Genomic DNA, 24,473 nt, shown 5'->3' on the forward strand with positions numbered 1-24,473 from the left:
TGGAGTAAAATGATTGGTTATTTGCACCTTAAAGCTCTGAGTAAACCATTGTACCAGATGTTGGTCTACTAAAGGGATGCTATATTTTTCTATTGGCACTTAGGCTACTTCTTAATTTTGAGTCTTATGAAACTATGGTATAAAGCATCATTCATAGCTATGCAATATCAATGAGATTAATGATATGGAATATTGTGGCAGGGACAAATTTGATAACATTAAAATCACTATATAGGTTCCTAAATATTATCAAGCCCATTCTCTTTTTCCTATGCAGTATCATAACAAAACTACTCTCCATCTGGAATTCCTGTTCAAGATAAGTGTAAGTATGTATGTATGTATGTAATGATGTACCAAGTCAATGAAATACAGTCAAGCTGTACATCATAGTTTAGGTTAGATGGAAAGAAGCATGATACAGTGGAAACATGCTGAATTTGGAATCAGATAATCTTATTTTAAATATTGACCATACCACTTATTACCTATATAACAGTGAACAAAACATCACTTGGATCATATTTCTTCATTGATAAAATGAGGAGGCTGGACTGTATGACATCTAAGGTACTTCCAAACTCTAAATCTAAAACCCTATGATCTATTTACTTCCCAAAGTGTTTGTTTTAGATAGATTTTTTTTCAGTTGTTGGCAACCACATTAAGGAGGTTTATAGGATTCTAGGCTTTAGTGTAATTAGTAAAATGTCATCTGTAACTATAAAGTTTTGAAAAAACATCACCAGTATTAGGGAGGTTTTTTCAATTGTACTTTGAACTAATATCTCTTTCTATTTATCTCTGTATATTTCTCTCATTGAAAATTTGACTATATGACAAAATGTATAAACAAAGAAATCCTCCACTATTGAAATGACTTCTGTGAAAAATGGAATTTTCTTCACATAGATTTTAGAAATATAATCAGTCAAGAACCTGACAAAGCCATCCATCAAAAAGGCAATGTTTTTAAGAATTGGTAGATAATTCCAGTAAGCCTAATTCATGAAATAAATATTTGCTTGCTCAGATTCCAGATGCATTTTCTAATAGAGTTGGTTCTTATTTTTATACTATACAATCAGTAAAACATTTTTCCCAACATTAGTTTTATTCTTTTCCCCCTCCCCCTCTGTTTTTCTAAATCAAAAAGAACAATTCATTTTACGGTGTTTTTACTCTCATGTCTTTGTATGTCCTCTGGCACAATATGGTAAAGCCAAATAGTGAATAGAAAATCTTGTGAACTTACTACCATTAATATAAATAAATATAAATACACATGCATACAATGTATGTATGTGTGCATGTATGAATGTAAAGTTTATACTACTCACCCTGTACTTCAATCAGCAAAAGATATCTGGTCAGTGTTTAAAGTTGAAATAAATGAAGCATGAAGCAGCTAAAATTTTCCAATGCTTTTCATCCCTGAACTTTTCCATCCCCATTGGCAGAGTTTCTAACTTCTGATTCAATCATAAAAGTTAGAACCAAGCTAGCAAAGATGTTTACCAGATGTTAACCCTGAAGGCAGGGTTGTATATCACTTCCGAAGCTTCATATCTGGGACCTTCTGCAGATGAAATCGTTACTGCTTATGTTGATTAAATACAAAGCTTTCCCACTCCATATACATTATAACCTCTGGCATGAAGGCTTACAAATGACTGATGATAAATTTTAACCCCAAATTTCTACAAAATTATTGAAATGAAACATATATAAAATATGGTATATCCTTTTAATGAGAAAATTCTTAGGAAAATGCAAACTTTAATATAAAACTTCTGATTTAGAAATATGGTATCTTTAAAGAATTATTTTAAGATAGGTATAATTGTTCTTGATATCTATACAGAATCTAATAAGAGGAAAAAGACAAATTCAAGGATCTGGGATTTTGATTGGGTAAAAGAAAGGATTTTATGTTAGAAAACAAAGTTTGTGATGTCTTAATTCTTGGAAAACTTGAAGAGACTCAATGAATGAATGGCCTTAATTTATGAATAACAATCATCTTCATCATCATCATCTCTACTAGATGGGAATTATTTCCCTAAAGGTGAGAATAATAACTGACATTTATATAGCATTTTAAGGTTTCCAAGCATTTTACATACATTATCTCACTTGAGCCTCTTAACACCCTTGTCAGTAAGTACTACAGGTATCATCACCCCCCCCCCATTTTATTTTTTTTGGGGTTTTTTTTGAGGGGCAGTTGGGGTTAAGCAACTTGCCCAGGGTCACACAGCTAGTAAGTGTTAAGTGTCTGAGGCCAGATTTGAACTCAGGTACTCCTGAATCCAGGGCCGGTGCTCTATCCACTGCGCCATCTAGCTGCCCACCCCCCCATTTTATAAATGAGGAAAATGAGGCTTAGAGTGATATAGGATATGCCTATGGTCACACACATCAAGTGTCAGAGGTGGGATCTTAATCCTTTTCTTTCTGACTCCCAAATCCAGCACTCTCACTATTTCACTATGCCACACTCACTCAAAAATTATCAGATAATCATACTTGGTATATTCCATTTCAATGATTGATAATAACCAAAATATCTCAGAAACTAAATCCATATAAAGAAAACCTAACATAATGTCATATTAGCAGTGGTGACACAGAGGATAGAATACTAGACATGGAATTAGGAGGACCTGAGTTCAAATCTGAAAATGACAATCTCTGCCAGACTCAGTTTTCTTATATGTAAAAGGGGGATAAAATAGCACCTATCAAATAAGGTGTTTGTGATGATAAAATGATATAACATTTGTAAAGTAACATTCCAATCTTACAAAAGGACCATATAAATGCTAGCCAATATACAAGGATAAAAGAGGAAAATGTAATGGCTAATGTTCAAAATACAGCTATGTGGTATATACCTCCCTATTCACACCTTTTCTCAGATAAGGATATGATATCAGCAGCATATGTTCAATTTGGATATGTTATTGGGTTATTCCCCAAAGGTAGTAACATTATGAGGCTTGACACTAATTGTGAAATGAAAGACTTTTTTTTAGAATAGTAAATTCCAGAACCATAACCCTACACCTAAACCTAACCCTAACTTTGCCCAATATACAAGAAATAATTTGTGTAAATATAAGTCTGACCCTGGGAAAGGCTGTGTTGTTTCAGGATCCAAGAATTTATTTTGCAAATGATGACATTAAATGTTACTAATAATCTTGTCTCAAATCCACTGAACAGGTTTATTTTTTTAAAAAATCTGTTCTTTGTAGCTACTGTCATTTTTTATATCCTTTTGTACACCTCCATCTCCCTTGGATTCTATCAAACTGCTCTATTTCCATTCTTTTTCTACTTATCTGATTATTCCTTTTCATTCTCCTCTGGTGTATCATCATCATTCTCCAGCCAACCAAGTGTACAGAGTCCCTGCAGCCTCTATCCTGGGCTGCTTCCCTTCTTTTTCTACCTTTTTCTTCTTAGTGATCATATTAACTCTCATGGGTTCGATTAAAACTATATAAATAATATGTAAATCTATACATTCAGCTACAATCTCTCTCCTAAACTTCAGGCATGTACTCTCAACTCTCTGATGGACAATGAATAATGCACTTTCTATTGACATATCAAAGTTAATAAATCAAAAATGAATCTCATACTTCTCAAAACTCATGCACACAAACTTGCCTATTTTTACTGAATTGTCCTGATATTTCCTTTTCCGTAACCTTGCATATCTTAACACCTATCAAGTCTAGTTGATACTATACCCATAACATATCTTATCTAGTCCCTTTTCTTCACTTAGAAAGCCATTACTTTATTTCAGACACTTTTTCTTCTCATTTCAACTAATGCAATAGCCTCCTCATTGTTCTTATCTCTAAGCTTTCTCCTGTGAATATACCTTCTACATAGCTTAAAATTGATATTTCTAAAACACAGGTGTACCTGCATAAAAATCACCAATGGATCTGATCCTGATCACCTATAGAACAAAATGAAAAATACCTTATATTAGTACTTAAAGGCCTCAATAAATGTTCTTACTTGACCTTTTTCATGGTATTCCATATTGTTTCCTCAGTTTCAGGCATTCTTAACTAGTAGCTTCATTCTTCCATTTCCCATCTTGTTATTTTTGCTCAGATGGTCCCCTATATTTGGAATTAATTTATTATTCCCCTATACCACCCAAGATCCCTTAGCTTCTTTCAAAGTAAAATTCAGGTGCTATGAATCACAAGGCTTTTTCATATCATTCTAATTAATATTCTTGCATTTTGAAATGACATTGCAAATACTTATTTGTGTATATGGTATTTCTCCGAAATAGAATAAAAGTGAGGAAAGGGCCTAGCACATTTCCTTGTTCATATCACGGGATTAAATGTTGGTAGAATTGCATTGAATAACCTACAAACTTTGGAATGCAGTCTGTGATTTTTATTTTACAACATCTGCCATTTCTCTGATGATTTTTCAGATTGCTAAGATTCAGGTAATCAAAGGAAAAGTTCTGCTGCCAAATACTCTTTTTTTTTGGCAGGGCAATGAGGGGTAATTGCTTTATCCACTGTGCCACCTAGCTGCCCTCATGCTTGGTTTTTTTTTGGCTTTTTGTGCCCCCTAGAACAATCTTTCTAAAAAAGAAAATTAATTAGTTTATCTCACCAATATTCCTCAATCAGGTATGATAATGTTCTTCTTATATATTATTTTTTAGATAACATATTAACCTTTTCTGTCCAAAATGTTACCTATGAATTATTTTTTAAATATCATGATAAATTCTTTACTAATATATTTTTATTTGTTTTGACTTTATACCTAATGCTATTTACTGCCGTCACACTACATATTTGATTTAATGATTATCATTGTCTATTTGGTTTAGAGTGTAATTCACATATAACATTAAGAACAAGTAATTAACAGTACTTAAAATATTTTACACATCCAATAAATGAAACAGAGTAAAGCAGAATTAAAAAAAAAATGCTTGTATTTAAAATTGATTAAAAAACCACACCAATCCCACTGTGGAGGCAGCATCATACAATAGAAAGAGATTCTGGGTTCAAATCCTTGGTGTACTGAGTTCTAATTCTTGTTCTGTAATAAACTGAGATCTTCTTCGTGTCTCATTTTCCCTATCTGAAAATTGAGAGTTTTGAACTAGATGATTCCTAAAGCTTCTTATACCTCTAAACCTGAGATCCAAAGATGACAAATCATTTTAAAAAATACTACCAGTTATCTAGGTATTACAAGGTATTACAGAAACATAAAAATAAAAGAAACATCAAGGTATTACAGAAACATAAAAATGAAAGAAACATATTCATAAAATTTACATGATAGTAGGGGAGGTAGATACGCTCATAAATGACCATCCTAAAAGATTTTTTTTTTAAATGAATGCTAGGGGCAGCTAGGTGGCACAGTGGATAAAGCACCAGCCCTGGATTCAGGAGGACCTGAGTTCAAATCCAGCCTTAGACACTTGACACTTATTAGCTGTGTGACTCTGGCAAGTCACTTAGCCCTCGCTGCCCCACAAAAAAAAAAAAATTTAAAATGAATGATAACAGTCCTATGTTCACCCAACCTGCCCACCCCACTGAAAGGAGAGATCAATTCCAGATACTGAGTTTTATGGCAAAGAGGTGCTATTTGGACTAGTTCTGAAAATGTGGGTAGAAATCAGTAAAGTAGAGCTTTGGGAGGGAGGAAAAGGCAATTCAAATCAAGGGAAGAAAAGTGGGCTGTGTAATAAGTAACAAATAGGGTAGGAAAACAGGAAAATCTAAGCGTTGCCCCAGGATAGTGTATTGTCCCCATGCAGGAAATTTAAAGGGAAGGACAAGTAAGAAAGAATACAGGAATGGGGACCTAGAGATAGAGTGGTATCTGGTATCAGGGTGAATATAAATTTCTGTCCATGAGAGTGGAGTCTGGAGCAGTATCCAAGAGGCTAGGGGATTAGACTATTTCCTGAAGGTGCTAGGGAAAAGCCTGAGATTAGCAGGAGCCAAGATCTGGCCAAATCCAAGTGTGGGGAAGGAAGCTCATCCCTGGCTATTGATCAATTCCAGTCAGTGTGAACAGCAGATAACCTTTAGGTGCTGCCTTTTAGCCTATCTTGGTGCCCAGGGAACACAGGTAGACAGGAAAGGGCTTTAATCTTTCCCTACTCATGATCAGCTTGAAAGAGAGAAGATTTTTTGTGTGAGGAAGAGATGGGGAAGGAAAACAGTGAAATTGTGGCTGAGGTGGACCTGGGGAGACTGAGGAGTATCTATTTCCTTTGCTACAGATCCTTAGTCAAGGCAGATGTTCTGGAAGGAAATGTTACTTAAGGTAACATTTCAACATTCAAGCTGATAGATTTGTCTTGAGTACTTGGTGAATTGGGCTCTAACTACTGTTCAGTACTGAACCACTATAATTCCTGTTTTCATGCGATTTACAGTCTGATAATAACTTATACATTTTCAACGTTTTTGGAAGAAATTCATTTGATTTTCCTTAAAGTATCTTTCATTCTATTCAGAAATGATAACAGAAATTAGTGGGGCTTTTTTTTCCCCAAGTGGAGTTTTGTAGCCCTGAGGATCTCCATTTCTTAAAACCAATCTCTCCCTTTTCTACCTGACTTCACATTGATTTTTCTCACCCTTGTGCACATATACTATAGAATTCCGCATCACAGCCATCCTTGTAGCCAAAAAATTAGATTAGGTTCCCTTTGGAGACTGTCAACTCAATGCTCTCTTTAAATCAAACAGAAAACATTCTGTTCCATGTAAGAGGCAGTCCCTCACCCTTCAGAAGAAGCACAGAGTTTCCACAAGTCTAATTATATATTTGGAATAGACCCTCTGGAATAATGGAATGAGTTTGAACCCTAAGAAAATGATGTTCTCCTTTTAAATGCTATACTATATGTTAGTTTGATAAATATGCAGAAAACCTATTTCCTAGCGAATAAAAATTATTGAATATTAAATATTATTAGAGGTAACATGTTATTCATATAAACATTGCAAATTAATTAATGATTTAAATATAAATGTCTATCGACAGCAAACAAAAACAAACAAAAACAATGACCAATTTCTCAGGCACAATATAAACTAACTACAAATTAATCTTCCCCATAGAACCTTGAACATTCACACCAACCACCTTAGGCTTCAGATGCAATTATCCTCGAACATTTGCTGCTCAACCATGCTGAGATTATTCACCAGCCCTCCAGTTAGACTATAATAAAAGGTATGTAGTTGCATTTATACTGAGGGAAAAGTTTTAGGTGTGAGAGGAGAATAATTTTTTTTCTGAGTTTCAAATGATAAACAATTCAGTGACTAGTAATCTCTTGGATTCCCTAGACTACCTCCTCCTGAAGTTTTCTAGTAAAGCACTGCTTGTTTTATTGCTCACCCTGAGGTGAGGGATTTGAAAATACAGAATAAAGGGAAAGTGGCATCAGAAAGGGAGGCACACTGCCTATAATATACCACCTTCTCAGTATACAAAAAAAAAATCCTTAGATTCCTTCAAGGACTGATTCAGGTGCCATCTTCTCAAAAGTCTTCATTTCTCTAATCATTAGTTCTCTCTCATTATTTTATGCATATTTAGCAGTGTATATACTGTCTTCTGCTCATACCAATTTAAGCCCACATGAGTACAATGCTCAGCAGACAATAGGCATTCAATAAATGTTTGTTCAATGAAAGTGAAATAAATAATTTATCCAAAATCTTCTAATGATTAGGTATGTAATGTTGGTCATATCATGAATGCATTTATGCCTTAGTTATTTTCATTTGTGAAATGAAGAATCTGGATAGAGTTTTATGAAATCCTGCCAATTCAGTTAATGATTTTAGGCTGATTGTTTTGATTTCATATGCATGTCTAATTAGTAGGAACTTTCAAAGTATATCAGCTGTTTCTGATGATAACCCAATGTTTCTAAACTCCTGGATTCAGGAGGACCTTAGTTCAAACCTAGCCTCAGACACTTGATACTTACTAGCTGTGTGACCCTGGGTAACTCACTTAACCCTCTTTGCTCCTCAAAAAAAATCCAAAAAAAACCCCAAAAAAGTCTATCAAAGAGACAGACAAATCCAAAGGCATTCTACTAGTGATTTCCATCCAAATTGACCATATCCCATTAATGGGACAGAGAGTACAAGTGATTTACATGTTATGGTTACATAGATATTGTACATCAGGGGCAGGACTGAACCTGTATCTTCCTGACTCAAAAGCTCTCGCCACTTTACTAAAGTATCTTTTATTGAAGTCATAAGTTGGTAGGATGTGGGGGAGGAAGCAAAGGGAAAAAATGCTGAGTGTAACAGCACCTAAGTATACCTAACCAAGAAATATAAGCTTGTTTTCAGCATGCATCTCCAATCTATTTTTCACTCAGGTAAATACTACATAGTTATATTTCAAATTTTTGGTATTTAATTAATGAAAAATAAATGAGAATGAGCATTATAGGAAAGTACTCTAGCATAATAAAAGATAAGTTGCTAAAGACTCAAATGATATGGATTAAAATTCTGTTTCTAATACCTATTTGAGTTTTTGAGTTTCTTTTATTCTTTCTGGGCTTCAGTTTCCTTATCTGTCAAACCAAAACTTAGATGAGAAGGACCATTTCAGATATATTTTTTATGATTAAAATGAAGAAACTCCCTGATCTTCCTTAATGATGAAGCTATCAGAAAGTATAGAAATATCTCAGAAAGCAGAGTGAAAAATTAAATTTTAGTTCCCATTAAATTGGAAGTAGATTAATTGAATGAAAATTAAGGGTCATCACACACACACACAAATCTACATATAGAAATGAAGTTGAACATGACTATAGGTAGCAAAGAGTAATAACAGTAACCTCAAAAGAATGCTAATGAATAAAAGAAAAAAAAAGAAAGCAGAAATTAAACCCTGGGGGAGAAAGTAAAATGTAAATCTGAGAGCTCTACATGTGGAAAATTGTCAACATCAGATTTTTTCTTCAGTGTTAGAAGGTAAAAATTATATATGCTCCAGTCAGAGATGGAAGACTTCTTTTATTTATGATGACTTTATAACCCAAAATAACAATAAGAAAAATTTAAAACAATAACAAAGGCTTTTAATGAGAGGGACAATTTAAAAAAAATATAGGACAAAAATGCATCTATAGTTCTTGATCAGAGAAACAAAAGAAAAAAGAAATCATGAGATAAAAGATAATGATATTAAAACAAAAATATTAATATTTAAATAAATTTAATAACCTATAAAGGTAGGAAAAAGGAAGTAGAATAGAAACAGACTGCAATAAAAGAAAATTGGTTTTGAAGTCAGAAACCTGAGTGTGAATAAAAACTGCTACTGTCTATTTGACTTTTGTTTTTTTTTTAACGTTTCTTTGTCTCAGTTTCATTATATGCAAGATAAAATAATTGTACTAGATGATCTCCAAGATCTCTTCTAGTCCTAAATCTATTATCCTAAATAATAATAATGGATTAAATAGTGTTTTAAGTTTTGTAATTATAAAAATCCAGAGAAATAGCTATGACCATGAAACAATATGGTAGTTGGGAAAGTTCTAATATTTCCTTCTACTTAATCTCTTGAATTAATTAATGGTTCTAAAAATATGCTGTAATCCTAAATTATAATATTTAAATCTATTTTATGTATACTTTTATAAATATCAATATATAGCCATAGATGATTGTAGATTATGTAAATATATACACAAATATACATACACACATACACACAAATATATCACTTGAATCACCTTTCTGAATCTGAGTTGCAAGAAATACATTTCAACTTATATAAACCTAGTCATAATAATTATTTAAAGAGTCATTATAGGAATTAACTATAGGAATATCAACTTTACTAAACAGATGAACTAAAATTTTAACTAAAATTTTCATGATTTCCTCTTGAGATGACTGTTCATTTGGCTGTCTAAACTGGTATTACCCTCCATTACTTCTTTGCCAGAATGGTGAAGAGGAAAATGGAAAGTGGGCTACAAATGATGAAAAATGCAAATGCTTAGAAAAAGAAAAAACAGAAGATTTCAAAACTGTTCATGAGGCTTCCACCCCTCCAACCCCACATCAATAATACTGGAACCACCACAATTGGCTTCTAATAACACATGTGTTCATTATATAGAAGGTGGAAACAATACTAATGAGAATAAAGCAGGAGGAAGTGGCTAGACAAGACCAAGATTGTAACTGAGAGAAAATCAACAACCATTAACCTATGTGTTTGCTCTCTAATACATTATATATATATATATATATATATATATATATATATATATATATAATGTATTAGAGCATATATATATATACATTATATATATATACATATACATATACATATATACATATACATATATATATATATATATATATATATATATATATATATATATATATATATATATATATATATATATATATATATATATATATATATATATATATATATGAGAGTCGGCTATTCATGAATCATAGAAATCTTCTATCAGACTTTTAAAAGTGATATTCATATGTGTCCCATACATTGATTAAGATCACTTAGGGTTCCTTGGGAGATGTAATAAAATAAATAATCCTATTCATGACCTCTTATAATACAGATCATATAATAGGGGCTATGTGTTTGACAAGAAATAAATGACCCACCACTCCAATATCTTTTTCAAGAAAACCCCGAAAATGGTATAGTCCATGGGGTAATGAAGAGTCAACTATGACTGAACAACTGAACAACAACATTTGTCAAAGGCTTTGAGATCCAAGTCAAGGATGGATTCCCTGTGTATATAGAGGGGCTTCAAACGTTTCTGTTTGTGGATGATATTGTGACGATGGCATCAGTCCCTATATTGCAGCACATCTTAAAAGATTTGTAACAACCAAATAACATTGGCATGTCCATCCAGAAAGGCAAAATAGGTGAATTTCTATTGCTCATATTTTAACATACACCTGAATGGACATGCATGCAATGGAGATTGTCCAATAATTTGTATATATGGGAAAGATTATATAGATGGATAATGAGATGGACCTTGATTTAAAAAGAAGGAGGCATGTGTTAAACTGCTTTTGAGAAATTTCAAAACTCTTTTATTGACAATAAACTTCTCATAAAAGTAAGGAACCTTCTTTTTAATGCTAACATTTTACCAGTTTTGCTTTATGGCAATCAGATATAGAACACCAATGTTTGCAAAGTAAAGAAGAAGATCACAAAGAATAAGATGGAGAGAAGAATGCCTGGAACTAGCCGGAAACATATTACTAAGAAGGTGCTCTGAAGAAAAAAAGGAATAAAGGGCATCATCAAAAATTGCATGACATTAAGTGAAGATAGGTTAGTTACATGACAAGAATGAATATTGACAAGTAAACAGCTAGAAAAACAAATAAGGAAAGCCTGAAGAATATTGTGGAAGGACTCTCTTTGGCTACATTTTTGGGAAAACATGGACAAAAGTTACATAGAATTGGCAGTCATAGATGGATTGCTATCTACATCATTAAATGGAATAGCCAAATAAAAAAATAACAGATTTATTTCAATATTCCATAACTTTATTAAGTTCATGTAACAACTGGCCTGTTCCATTTTCTTTTTTCTAAATAGAAAGGTATTTAGGAAAATTGGTTACCCATCTAAAATCATTTTGAGGCACTAAATAATTATAAACTTGTAAGGGACTGGTAGCATTGATTTAAAAACAAGCCTGAATTATATCATGAAAAGCATAATTTCTCCCCTCAGCGGGCTGAATTTAATGCATTTCTAGTCAATCATGTCATATTTTACTATTAGTGTGAATAGATATCTACACTTTAATATTATTGTGTTAATCGAGGAGTCAGAAACATTTAAGTTGAAAATGAAATAGATTACTAGATAGATACCAGTGTTGGTTTCAATATTTTCCTGTTCCTGCTTAAATAATTTCATATTCCCTAAAAGTGCAACTGGATAAGAAAATAGATTCAGTCAGTATTATTTAGGTTATTTTAAGGAAGCACATTAAAACACAAATAAAAAATTAAGCAAACAAAAATAACACCTCAACAAACGTGCTTCAAATCTAGTTTTAATCTCCTGATTTTCCAAGGAATTCAAAACTTAGGGTGCTCAATGGCTATGATCTTGAGAACTTCAAAGAGTCATAATGACAAACCATCACAGTCCATGCCTGGATTTGTCAGAATGTAAACAGTGAGTAGGGATGCTCAGCATGACCTGTTTGAACCCAGCATGGATTCAAAGCACCAAGAAAGTATTACAGTGGGGCTAGCTAAGTGGTGAAGTAGATAAATTATTGGCCGTGGATTCAACAGGACCTGAGTTCAAATACAAGCCTTCAGACACTTGACATTTACCAGCTGTGTGACCCCTGGGAAAGTCACTAAAACCCTCATCACCTGCAAAAAGACAAAAAAAAAAAAAAAAGATTTATCAGGGATCCCATTCATTGACAATCCCAATCTGAAGAGAATTTGGTGAATTTGGTAAAAAATGAATTCTTTGGGAGCCAAAATGGCAGAGGAAAGACAGTGACCTCTCGAACTCATGACACAATTGCTTCAAAAACATCCAAATAATGCCATAGTAAAATGCCTGGAGCAGCAAAACTCAAAGAAAAATGTGCTGAAATCATCTTCTAACCAAGAACAGCTTGGAAGGTCAGAAGGAGGGAGCTGCTGTGCTGATATAGGAATCGAGCCCAACCTCACAGTCACCCTGACACAGATCCAGGAAGGCCTCACCAGAGAAAGAGAACCCCAGCGCCTCTGAATCAGCTGAAGCGCCAGTGTCATCTGTAACTAAGCTCACAGTCTGGTGAGAGGGCTGAGCCCTGGGCAGGGGGGAGCCTACAGGGGTCTATGCTGGTGCTGAGGCAGAACTTGGGTTTTTCACCCCTGCTGGGAACCAGGAGGCACGCTTGAGTAGCAGTGGCCCAGGTAGATGAAGGACACAGGCTCGTTGGAGCTAACAACCACAACACAAAAAGCTGGTTGATTAGCAAGTTGGTCTGGGGTCATCTGTGGACCAGGGAACAGGCCAGGTGAGTGAAGAACCTGATCCTCCTTAAATCATACCACCTCGGACTTCTTAGGCTTAGGATACTGCAGCCTGGAAACAGTGCCCCACTTTAAGGAGGTAAAAGTAAAGTAAAAGAAAGGCAAGATGAGCAGACAGAGAAAGGTGAGGATCATAGTAACAAGGAAGATAGAGGTGCACTCTCAAAGGAAGAAGTCAACATCAGGGCCCCTATATCTAAAGCTTCCAAGAAAAATATGAATAGGTCTCAGGCCATACAGGCACTCAAAAAGGACATTGAAGATAAAGATAGAGAGGTAGAGGGAAAAATGGAAAGAGAAATGAGGGTGATGCAGGAAAGACATTAAAAAAAAGTCAACAGCTTGAAAAGCCAAATGGAAAAACTCTCTGATAAAAATAATTGCCTAAGAATTAGGATTGACCAAAAGGAGGCCAGTGACTTTATGAGAAACCAAGACACAATAAAGGAAATCCAAATGAATAAAGAAATAGAGGGCAATGTGAAATATCTTCTGGGAAAAACTGCTGACCTGGAAAATAGATTCAGGAGAGATAATTTGAAAATTATTGGGCTACCTGAAAACCATGATCAAGGAAAGAGCTTAGATATCACCTTCCAAGAAATTGTCAGGGAAAATTGCCCTGATATTCTAGAAGCAAAAGGTAAAATAGAAATTGAAAGAATCAACTGATCACCTCCAGAAAGAGATCCCCAAAGGAAAACTCCTAGGGATATTATAGCCAAATTCCAGAGTTCTCAGGTCAAGGAGAAAATATTGCAAGCTGCCTAAAAGAAATAATTCAAGTACTGTGGAGCCCCAGTCAGGATAGCACAAGATCTAGCAGCTTCTACATTAAAGGACAGGAGGGCATGGAATATGATATTCCAGAGGGCAAAGGATTTGGGATTACAACCAAGAATCATGTATCCAGCAAAACTGTTCATAATCTTTCAGAGGAAAAAATGGGACTTTAATGAAAAAGAGGACTTTCAGGTATTCATGATGAAAAGACCTGAACTGAATGGAAAATTTGACTTTCAAATACAAGACTCTGGAGAACTATAAAAAATTGGAGTTGGAGGAAGTACCTGGGGTTGTACAGTGGGTGACTGTCTTGTGTCTGAGGCCGGGTTTTGGCTGGGAAACCCCTGGGTCCAGGGGTGATGCTTTGTCCACTGTGTCACCTAGTTGCCCATGATGACATCCTTAGGATTAAATTGAGGGGTGAGAGGAATACACTGGGGGAGGGGGAAGGGCAGAGGTGAAACCCTACATGAAAGAAATAGGAAAAGGCTTATGAAGTGAGGGAAGAGATGGGGGAGGAGCAGGGCAGTAAATGAATTTTACACTCATTAGAAAAGGCTCAAAGACCTTAAACTCATCAGAGTTGGCACAAGGAGGGACTAACACACACACTCAACTGGGTGGAGTAATCTATTTAATCTGGGCAGTAAATGAACCTAATACTCATCAGAATTGGCTCAAAGACCTCGATCCCATTAGAACTGGCTCAAGGAGGGAATAATGTACACATTCAATTGGGGGGAGTAATCTGTATAACCCTGCAGGAAAATAGGAGGGGAAGGGGATAAAGAGAGAGGGGCAAAAGAAGGAAGGGCAGATTGGGGGAGGAGACATACAGAAGCAAATCCCTTTTGAAGAGTGATAGGATGAAAGAAGATGGATAATAGAATAAATATAATGGGGAAGGGAATAGGATGGAAGGGAAACAGTTAACAATAGTAATCATGAAAAAGAGAAAAGTGGGGAAAATTGTACAAAAAATATTTATAGAAACTCTTTTTGGAGGCTAAGAATTGAGAATCAGGGGAATATATATAGTGAAGTGAGCAGAGCTGGGAGGACATTGTGCATAGTGACAGCAATATTGTTCAATGAGCAATTGTGAATGACTTAACTACTCTCAGCAATGCAATGATCCAAGACAATCCCAAGGAACTAATGAGGAAGCTTACTATCCACCCCCATAAAAAGAAGTGATAAAAAGAAAACTTGTGTACTGTACATATATAACCTGGTTGCAATCTTGTGGAGGGGGGAAGAAGGGTAGGGAGGGAGGGAGGGAGAAAAATTTGGAACTCTAAATCATATGAAAATGAATGTTGAAAACTACCCTTACATGTAACTGGAAAGAGTAAAATAAATGTTTGTTGCTGAAAAAAAAAAAAGACCCTTAGAAAGAGGGAGTCGGGGCCGCTAAGTGGCACAGTGGATAGAGCACCAGCCCTGGATTCAGGAGGACCTGAGTTCAAATTCAAATCTGGCCTCAGGCACTTAAGACTTACTAGCTGTGTGATCCTCGGCAAGTCACTCAACCCCAATTGCCTTAAAAAAAAAAAAAAGAAAGAAAGAAAGAGGGAGTCTTTGAGCTCCTTTGGAAAGGAGTCTCCAACATGATCATGTTTAATTCTTTTTGGGACAAAATAAATTGGTATTATGTTAAAAATAATACAAAAAATGAATGAATTATTAAAGTTTGATCAAATGATACCCAGGGATCAAAGTAAAATAGAGGAGAATGTACTTTTAGGTATTAAGGAGCAATACTTTATAACTTTTGTTTATAATATATCTTTACATTAAACATCTTTTTGCAGAAAAAAAAAGCTAATTGACATTAATGGTTTAAATAACATTTAGGGTTTTTTTGTTTGTTTGTTTTTTTGTGGGGCAGTGAGGGTTAAGTGACTTGCCCATGATCATACGGCTAGTAAGTGTCAAGTTTCTGAGGCTGGATTTGAACTCAGTTCCTCCTGAATCCAGGGCCAGTGCTTTATCCACTGTGCCATCTAGCTGCCCCTTGAAATTTAGGTTTTAATCATTGGTCATCAACATTGAGAAAAACACTGGAATGGACCTCCAGTTGATAGCATTAGAGAAATACACTCCCAAACCTTCAGGGATGCTTCTAGAATTTTGAAAGACAGATACAGGTAGCAGAGCCCTAGGAACCCAGCTCATTTTGAGAGGGAGAATTAGAATAAGAATGCTGAAAACCTATAAAGATTAGGATTTGTATACTGGGAGTCACAAACATCACTTATTTTTTAAGATATTAAAACTTATGATGGAATTCTTGGAGCAGCAGAACCCAAAAAAGGATGGGGTGAGATAATTTTCCAGCCAAAGACAGCTTAGAAGATTGGCAGGAAAGGTCTGTTGTTATACTAGGGTGAAAGTGGAGTGCATATCCAGGCCACACCACTCAGACCCACACCCAACCCCAGAGAATCAGGCCTTCTGGAACCTTTGAATCAGCTGAGGCAGTGGCTACTTCTGGAACTCAGCTCATAGTCTGGTGAGGGGGTTGAGTAGTTGGCTGGGGGAGATTGCAGGGGTCCCAGCTTGTGCTAAGGTGGAACTTTGTTGTGTTGCCAGTGCTTGGAACCAGGAAGCAGTCTTGAGTGGTGGTCCAGGTGGGGGAGGGGTACAGATACATCAGAGTTTGCAACCACAATGAAGCAGAATTCTGTTCCTGGGTTAAAGAGCAAGCAGGCCTATGGTTAGTTACAGACCAGAGCACAGGTCAGGGGAGTGTAGAACATGACTCTCCTTAAATTGTACCACTTGGGACTCCCTGAAGTTTGTGACAGTGTCCCCTGGAAGCAGTGCTCCATTTTAAGCAGGTAAAAGTCAAGAAACAGGCTGGCAAAATGAGCAGACAGAAAAAAAATGCAGACACTAGAAAGTTTCTTTGGTGACAAGGAAGATCAAAATATACCCTAAGAAAAATATAACAAAGTCAAAGCTCCTAAATCCAAAGCTTCCAAGAAAAATATGAATTGGTCTTAGGACATGGAAATGCTCAAAAAGGACTTTGAAGATAAGGTAAGAGAAGTAGAGGAAAAAAATGGAAAGAGAAATGAGAGTGATGCAGGAGGGTCATGAAAGCTTAAAATGATATTATGTCTTTTGGGACTCCCTGTACTAATGAAGTGAAACCTGCAAAAAATCAGCTGAAAAGGTATCCATAAAATCTATGTGTTATATTAGCCCTGCAGATAGACAATAAACTTGAAAAGGATGAAAAATGTCAGACAAAGTTTTTACCAAGTAATTAAGAAGCTTAAGGTTTCATTGACAATATACTGGTCACTAAGTTGGGGTGCTCTACAGCAAAGCTTCTTACACAGTTGCTTGTGAACCTATATGTAGTCACATAATTGCATGTGAGGATCATGAATAATTTGGCAGTAAATGTTTGATTTTATATCTATTTTATATACCTATATACTCAGTGTCATGTAAAAATTTCCTGGGTGCAAAGGGGAAGTGTATAGAAAAAAAATTAAGAAGCCCAGATCTATAGACATTGCACTCAAACTATTTCCCAACTCATAAAAAGTACACATGAAAATCAAGGAATCCTTTGAAATTATAGCAGATTTTAAAAAGAAAATAAATTTAGTATCAAGTTCCATACTAAAGCAGAGACTTAAAGTAATGCTAATAATATCTAAGGTCTTTAAGATTTATGAAAATTGATCTTAACCAGAGATTCCACATGATCATTTTGGTCAGGTTTGTTAGCATCCCCATCAATAACACTGGATGGCAGGGCAGAATTACCAATAAGTCTCTTTAATATAACCAATCTATCAGTATGGCAGTGAGGTACCTTGTTAGTTTAGTTGTTTACAGCACTATGTTAATGAGGCTAATAAGATGAAGGTCAGAGGTTTGCTCCCCATGAGGCCACTTGGGTTCACTCAGTTCCATGACCAAAGAATGAACCCAGGGGGAATCAGGAAAAAAACATAGCTAAATCAGCACAAATCTATCATTACCAGTAGAGGGGGAAAAACAAACAAACAAAAAACATAATAAACTCAGAAATCTTATCTTCATGTCACACACAAAGTATAGTGCATGATATTATGCATCTTCAACAAACTGAAACAACATATGGGGGTGAAATGTCAATAGGACACCAAGTTACTGTCTATTTAGTTTAAGAAGGATAACAATGACTAGAATGGGCTTGGATAGCATTATAATCAGACACTAAAAATGAAGCATAGCAGGAGAATTTTGTATCTTTATTTCCAGAGAGACATTTTTCAACAGCACCAAATATAATCAATGCTCTCTCCATTACTAAAGCCCAGATTGTCTTTGTACACATCTCTCTAAAGAGATAGGAAACAAGCAGGTGCACTGTTATCTGCATTTCACTGTCCTTGCATATATTTGTGTCACTGGAATAATCTCATTTGATCATGTTCATCTTTGATCTGCCTGTTTTCATGTTCAGGTGGTTACAGCTTTGCCATATTGGCCACTTTGTATCAGCCCCAACAGGGTGTCCTCCTGAGGATTCATATCCCTTTCAACTCATTCAGTTATTCATTGAGTCTTTCATTCCATAACGTTCATCATACCTTGCCAGCTGTCACATTCACAAGCACAATGCCAAATATTAAGACTCTTTTGCTTCTTAAGTTGTTTGATTATTCCAGTGTATGCTATATAGCAGATGTCTTGTATATTAGACATTACAATAACTCTTCCTTTTGTTTATTACTTCCTCTCTCATATCAACCCCATTAATTAGACTGAAGCTATCTTTTAATCCTGTCTTCAGGTATTCTGTTATTTCATAATGCATTTTAAATATAATTACCACACTATATACACACACACACACACATATATATATATATATATATATATATATATATATAAATATATATATATAGAGAGAGAGAGAGAGAGAGAGAGAGAGAGAGAGAGAGAGAGAGAGAGATACTCTTGAGTAACAGAAGACATCATTGAGCACACTAAAAGGTTTTAACAGCCCTCTCTTGGAAATAATATTTTGGAATAGTAATGTATTTTTTCATGTACATATGCTTTGAAAAATAGTATTTGATCTCATGGCATTCCCCAAGTAAACATTGTTCGGATAATTAGCTAGTAGGATTGCAATGTTGTATTTGACATCTTGGTATCCTATAGCTCATCACTCAAATGCTGAGTCAAACTTAGTTCTTAAGAAGCTAAAGAGACTTCTGAACCTATTCTTGAAAGATGCAAACTCCTACATAAGATCATTGTTGATTATTTAAATTTAGCTGGAAATACTGACCTCTTGTTAAAAGAGGCTAAAATTTTGCTCTATAACATTTGATTTTTTTAATGCTCTCCAAGAGTAACTTTTCTTCACTAGCCCTATATTAAGAGAGATGAGATGAGTGGAACGGGTGCTGTCATGCCAGAAGATTTTTGCACAAATCATATTTGACTCGGAGATTGGTACCTCAGAGCCATGTGCTTTGTTCCATACCTATCTCCCCATGATAAGGCCAGGATTTCTTTCATAGTTTCCCTTCCTGCCCCCCTTCCCTTCCTTGCCCTTAAATAAACTACCATCTTATTCTATAAAAAGACCACCACCAACAAAAAAAACAAACAAAAACCAAAACAAACAAAAAAAAATGAATCATATTTGACTCTATTGTCAAACACTCTTTAAAGACTCACTCTTAACCCTCATTATAGCATCCAGTGTCCATGAATTCTCAATGGCCATGTCAGCAGAGGGCAAGCTTTGGTAAGTCCTACTAAGTCAGAAAGGATTTGACTCCAGTGATAGGTTCTATGTCTATTGTTTAAGGTCCAGTTTAGCTAAATTCAAAGAGACTCGTTACAAGGTGGACTTCAGGGTGGACAGCTTTTAGTCCTAGTGTTGCTAGTAGACCATTTTCTAAGTTACAAAAGAATTGGCAAGTATCTCCTCATATTAGTGAGTATTACAAATCCAAGGGGGAAAAAAAGGATACTGCTGTTAGATAGCACTATGGGTAAGACACTGGGTTTATCAAAAAGATTTGAATTCAAATCTTACCTCAAACACTTACTAACTGTGTAGCTGTGTAACCTGTCTGCCTCAGTTTCTTCAGCTGTAAAATGGGTAACTGTAAGAATAGCATCTACTTCACTGGATTATTTTGAGGATCAATGAGATGTTAATTTAAGATTCTAAATGTGGATTCTAATGTTTCCCCCAGTTTGGGGAAACTGACTAAAAATCACTGATAAAACGAGTTTAGGTTTTTAAGGGTTTATTGGAAAATAGAAGAAAAAAGATTGAGAAACAGAAATTCTAACAGTCCTGGCATTCCTATCTTTCCTCAAATCTCCTGTGAAGTCCTCTGCCGCCACCACCATCAAGTCCGGAATGCCAAAAGGGCCCGCGCTCTCATGCGCAGGCTCCCTTTCCTCCTTCACTGTCTCCTCCCAGACCATAGGAGGCTCCTCCAGTTGATTGGCTGGTAGACTTGATAGACAGCACCCATGAGCAAGAGTCATTTCCTGACGCCAAGGAAAAGCCACAATGCCTCTGAGGCAATTTTCCTCATGGTGGAGCTCTCCACAGCAAGTCTCCAGTAGGTGGCGTCATTCCAATCATTACAGTGATATATGTAAAACATGCAGCCCAGTGCCTGGGCCTATTGTAAGCACTTAATAAATGATTGTTTCCTCTTTGGTCAGTCTTGGAATTTCCATGAGATACACATGAAATGTTAAATATGATGAATTTACTTAAAGTATGCTTAAATTATGACTTTGAGAGATAATGCCATGTATTAAAATGTATTAGAAAGAAAAAAGGAAGGGCATAGGAAAATACATTGGGGAATAATCCAGAGACTCAATAACATATTACTAGAAAAGAAGACTGGATGGTAAAAAAGTAATATCACACTTGTTATAGTAATATGGTAGGGCGAATGGTAGCACTGTAAGGAACCACTGTCATGAGAGAAGTTGATTACTGCCATGTAAATCATCAGAGAGATTTCTCCTGGGAATATCCATGATGCATATGAGGAAGAGCTGAATTAAGTTATTGCTGATTACAATGGATGATTGTCCAATTTCGATTATTAAATGTATAAGATTTTGTAAATAACAGAAAATAGATCAGTTTGGACTTACAATGGATGTACTAAATTATTAAATGATTAGGTTGAACTCCATGGCTTATAATATCCTTTTTATCCTTTAATCTATAATCTGTGACTTTTAAAAAATAAATATTAATTGTTTCTGACATTGATGGTGATAATGATGATGATGCCTCAGTCCTAACAGAACACATACTTGCTACAGGACCTTGGGCAATTAATCTCTTAGTGCCCTGGGTATTGTGACATGTTTCTAAAAGGAGTTGTGTGAGGAGGTATTCCTCTTCACCAGTTATTCTCATAGGTCTGGAAGCTACTCCCCAAAACAAAAACAAAACAAAACAAAACAAAATAAAACAAAACAAAATAACACTATTGGAAGACTTCAATAACAAATAATTTTTACCAGCCAAAATATAGGATAGCATCTCAAAATATAAATGCTTTAAGAATTAAGAGATATATAAAAGTGAAGGCTATAGTAATCATTAGAGTTTTCATGAAGATCATAGATTATCCCAGTCCAACCAGCTCATTTTACAGATAAATAAGGAATCTAAAGAGGTTCAATTGCAAAGCAAGGATATGCTCCAAATCCAAATTTAATTGTTCTTTCATCTACATGATTCTGGGACTTATGGTATCTTGAATCATGGAAAGTAGAAAAGGAAGGGTTGTGTAACGATTGGAATGACTCCACCAGCTGGAGACTTACTGTAGAAGAGTTCTGCCCCATGAAGCGAAGGTCTTTGAGGGCAAGACCAGGAGTCTTTTCTTTGGCGTCAGGAAGTGAAGCGGGCTAGTGGGAGGAGGAAGGAAGAGACTGGCACTCACTCTCAGGCTCTTTCCTGAGACTCTGGTGGAGAGTGGAGCTAGAAATGGCGCTCTCCCTTTAATAGATAGAAATCTAGGCCTTTCTCTCTCTCTTTATCAAATTCTTATTCTCCTTAATAAATGCTTAAAAGTCTAACTCTTGCTAAAGCTATAACTTATTGGCAACCACTCATTAGATATTTTAGACAGTTTAGCTAGAATTTTAGCCCTTAATAGTTGAAAGGAAGTGACATAGGTTACTATGGAAAGAGTGTTGGATTGAAAGTCAGAAAAAACTAGGTTTAAGACTTGACTCTGCTATTTACTACATGTGTCCTTAGGTAAATTACTTATCTCTCTGGATCTCACTTGCCTCATCTGTCAACTCAGGTTGAATGAGATGACTTTGAAGGTTCCTTCCAGCTCTAAAACTAGGACTTAATGGACATTTTATGTGAGGAAAGCCACATGAGCAAAGGTTGTAAGAGTGGGAATAAGTATTAGACAGCAAGCAGATGAGGTAAGTATATGGAGAGCATATGGTAAGTGTTGAAATAGAGCAGAGAAGGATAGGTATAATGAGGGTATATGATAGACATGTTGAAAGCTTAACTTAGGAATTTAGTTTAAATGACTTCCTATTATTAATGAAAATTTCCCAGCCCTTTTCCAATGTTAGATACCAAGGAAAAGCATTTTCTTCAAAGTTCTTCAGGTAACTGGACAGTAATTCACATAGCATAATATACCTGAAACATGTATGAAGCAGTCAGATGGTTAAATGCATAGAATATTGGACTTAGAGTCTAAAATTCATCAAAGAAGAGATCAATCTTCAACTTACAAGCAGTGGGAAGGTGGGAAGGGAACTTAAAGATCAACTAGTGCAACTACTTTTTCTTACAGATTTGGAAACTGAGGCATGGGAAGGTAAGTTTCCTTTTTTCGAGGGGGGGGGAGCAATGAGGGTTAAGTGACTTGCCCACGGTCACACAGCTAGTAAGTGTCAAGTGTCTGAGGCCAGATTTTAATTCAGGTCCTCCTGAATCCAGGGCCAGTGCTTTATCCAGTGTACCACTTAGCTACCTCCTTAGAGGTAAATTTCCTAAGATCACCTAAGTACTATGAAATTGCCTAAGGTCCACAGAAGTCCAATTATTTGTCTGTGGCTAGTAAATATCAGAGGCAGGATTTGAACCCAGGTATCCTTGACTTCAAATCTAGCATTCTACATCTACTAAATCTTGCTGCTTCTAATAGAAAGTATATATTGATAAATCACCAAATATTACCATGCAAAGTAGCTTGTTATAGGAATATTTCAAGTACCAAAATTCCTTCTGCCACATGGCTGCTTTGTATTTGGCATATATAATGTCAGTAAGCACTTCAAAACATTATGCTGCCCTGAGTCACTGGCCCTATACTCTAGTTCCTAATCTGACAAAAACTATCTGTGTGACCTTGAGTAAGTCAAATTCTCTGGACTTTAGAATTTTCAACTATATAATGAAAGGGTTTTCCAAGGTCCTCTCTAACTGCAAAATTTGCATGATCTTTTAGCTAATATGTTACAATAACAGACTAGGAATTCTAATAGCCACAGTAATTCTTTCAACAGTTCCAGGTAAATGATATGTATCCAATGAACAACTTTGCTTGATTTAGACCTTTTGTTTCTGAAGTCAGAGGTTCACAAGAAAAGAGCATATCTATGTGGTTTTCCATGCAATTGGGATACACTCACTCTGTAGCTGATTTCATGAGCCTCCACCTCAAGTTCATTCTCAAATGGTGCATTGCACCTGCTCATTCATCAAACTGCCATGAGATTGCTTTGCTTTCTGGTTTTTTTCCCTTTAAAATCCACATTTCACACAGTGATTGGAGTTGTTTTGTGTCATTATACAAATAAGTTGTATCCAACCTTTCTGGTATTTCTCAGGCTGGAGTACATCCTTCCATAAATATAGTCCTAAATGTATCCAGTACCAGCATATGCCAAAAGTGAACTTCCATTACCTAAATATACTAGCCTCTGAATACTGCGTGAGTATATCATGCCCCTTCTAATTCTAGAGAAGTTATTGAATTTTCCATTTGGAAAATGTGTAATTTTTGACTTGTGATTTTGTAATATTTACTCGTTTTCTGTACTGCAGGGTTTGTCAAGAGGAATAAACAGAATAAAACCTATGCATCCTCTCAGGCAGCTGGCTACTTATTTCTGCTTTGCCCTCTTACACTCTGCATTATGATCTATACCTCTGAGTTTCTCAATAGATAGGTCGTTTAGGGTGCTGACAGTGTTTGAGCAAAGAACAAGAGATAAAAATGGAAGACAAAGTATAGGAATAACTGCAGCAAACTTGTGATCAAACCTTTTTTTTTTTTAATGGGGCAGCCCTTTCATGGTTCTGTTTCCTCAGGATTTTGAAAAACTAAGCTGTATAAATGTGGTATTCAAAGCACATACAATGGTAGATAGTGGCCTCAGCCAGACTCCCTAGCAAAACATTACATTTCCATCCTTGCATTCTACTTCCTGCTGAGCCAGGTAAAGACAAACTAAATCCTTTGAATCATTGAGTTC

Source organism: Dromiciops gliroides, chromosome 3 (genome assembly GCF_019393635.1).
Source record: "Dromiciops gliroides isolate mDroGli1 chromosome 3, mDroGli1.pri, whole genome shotgun sequence".
Lineage (NCBI taxonomy): Eukaryota > Metazoa > Chordata > Mammalia > Microbiotheria > Microbiotheriidae > Dromiciops > Dromiciops gliroides.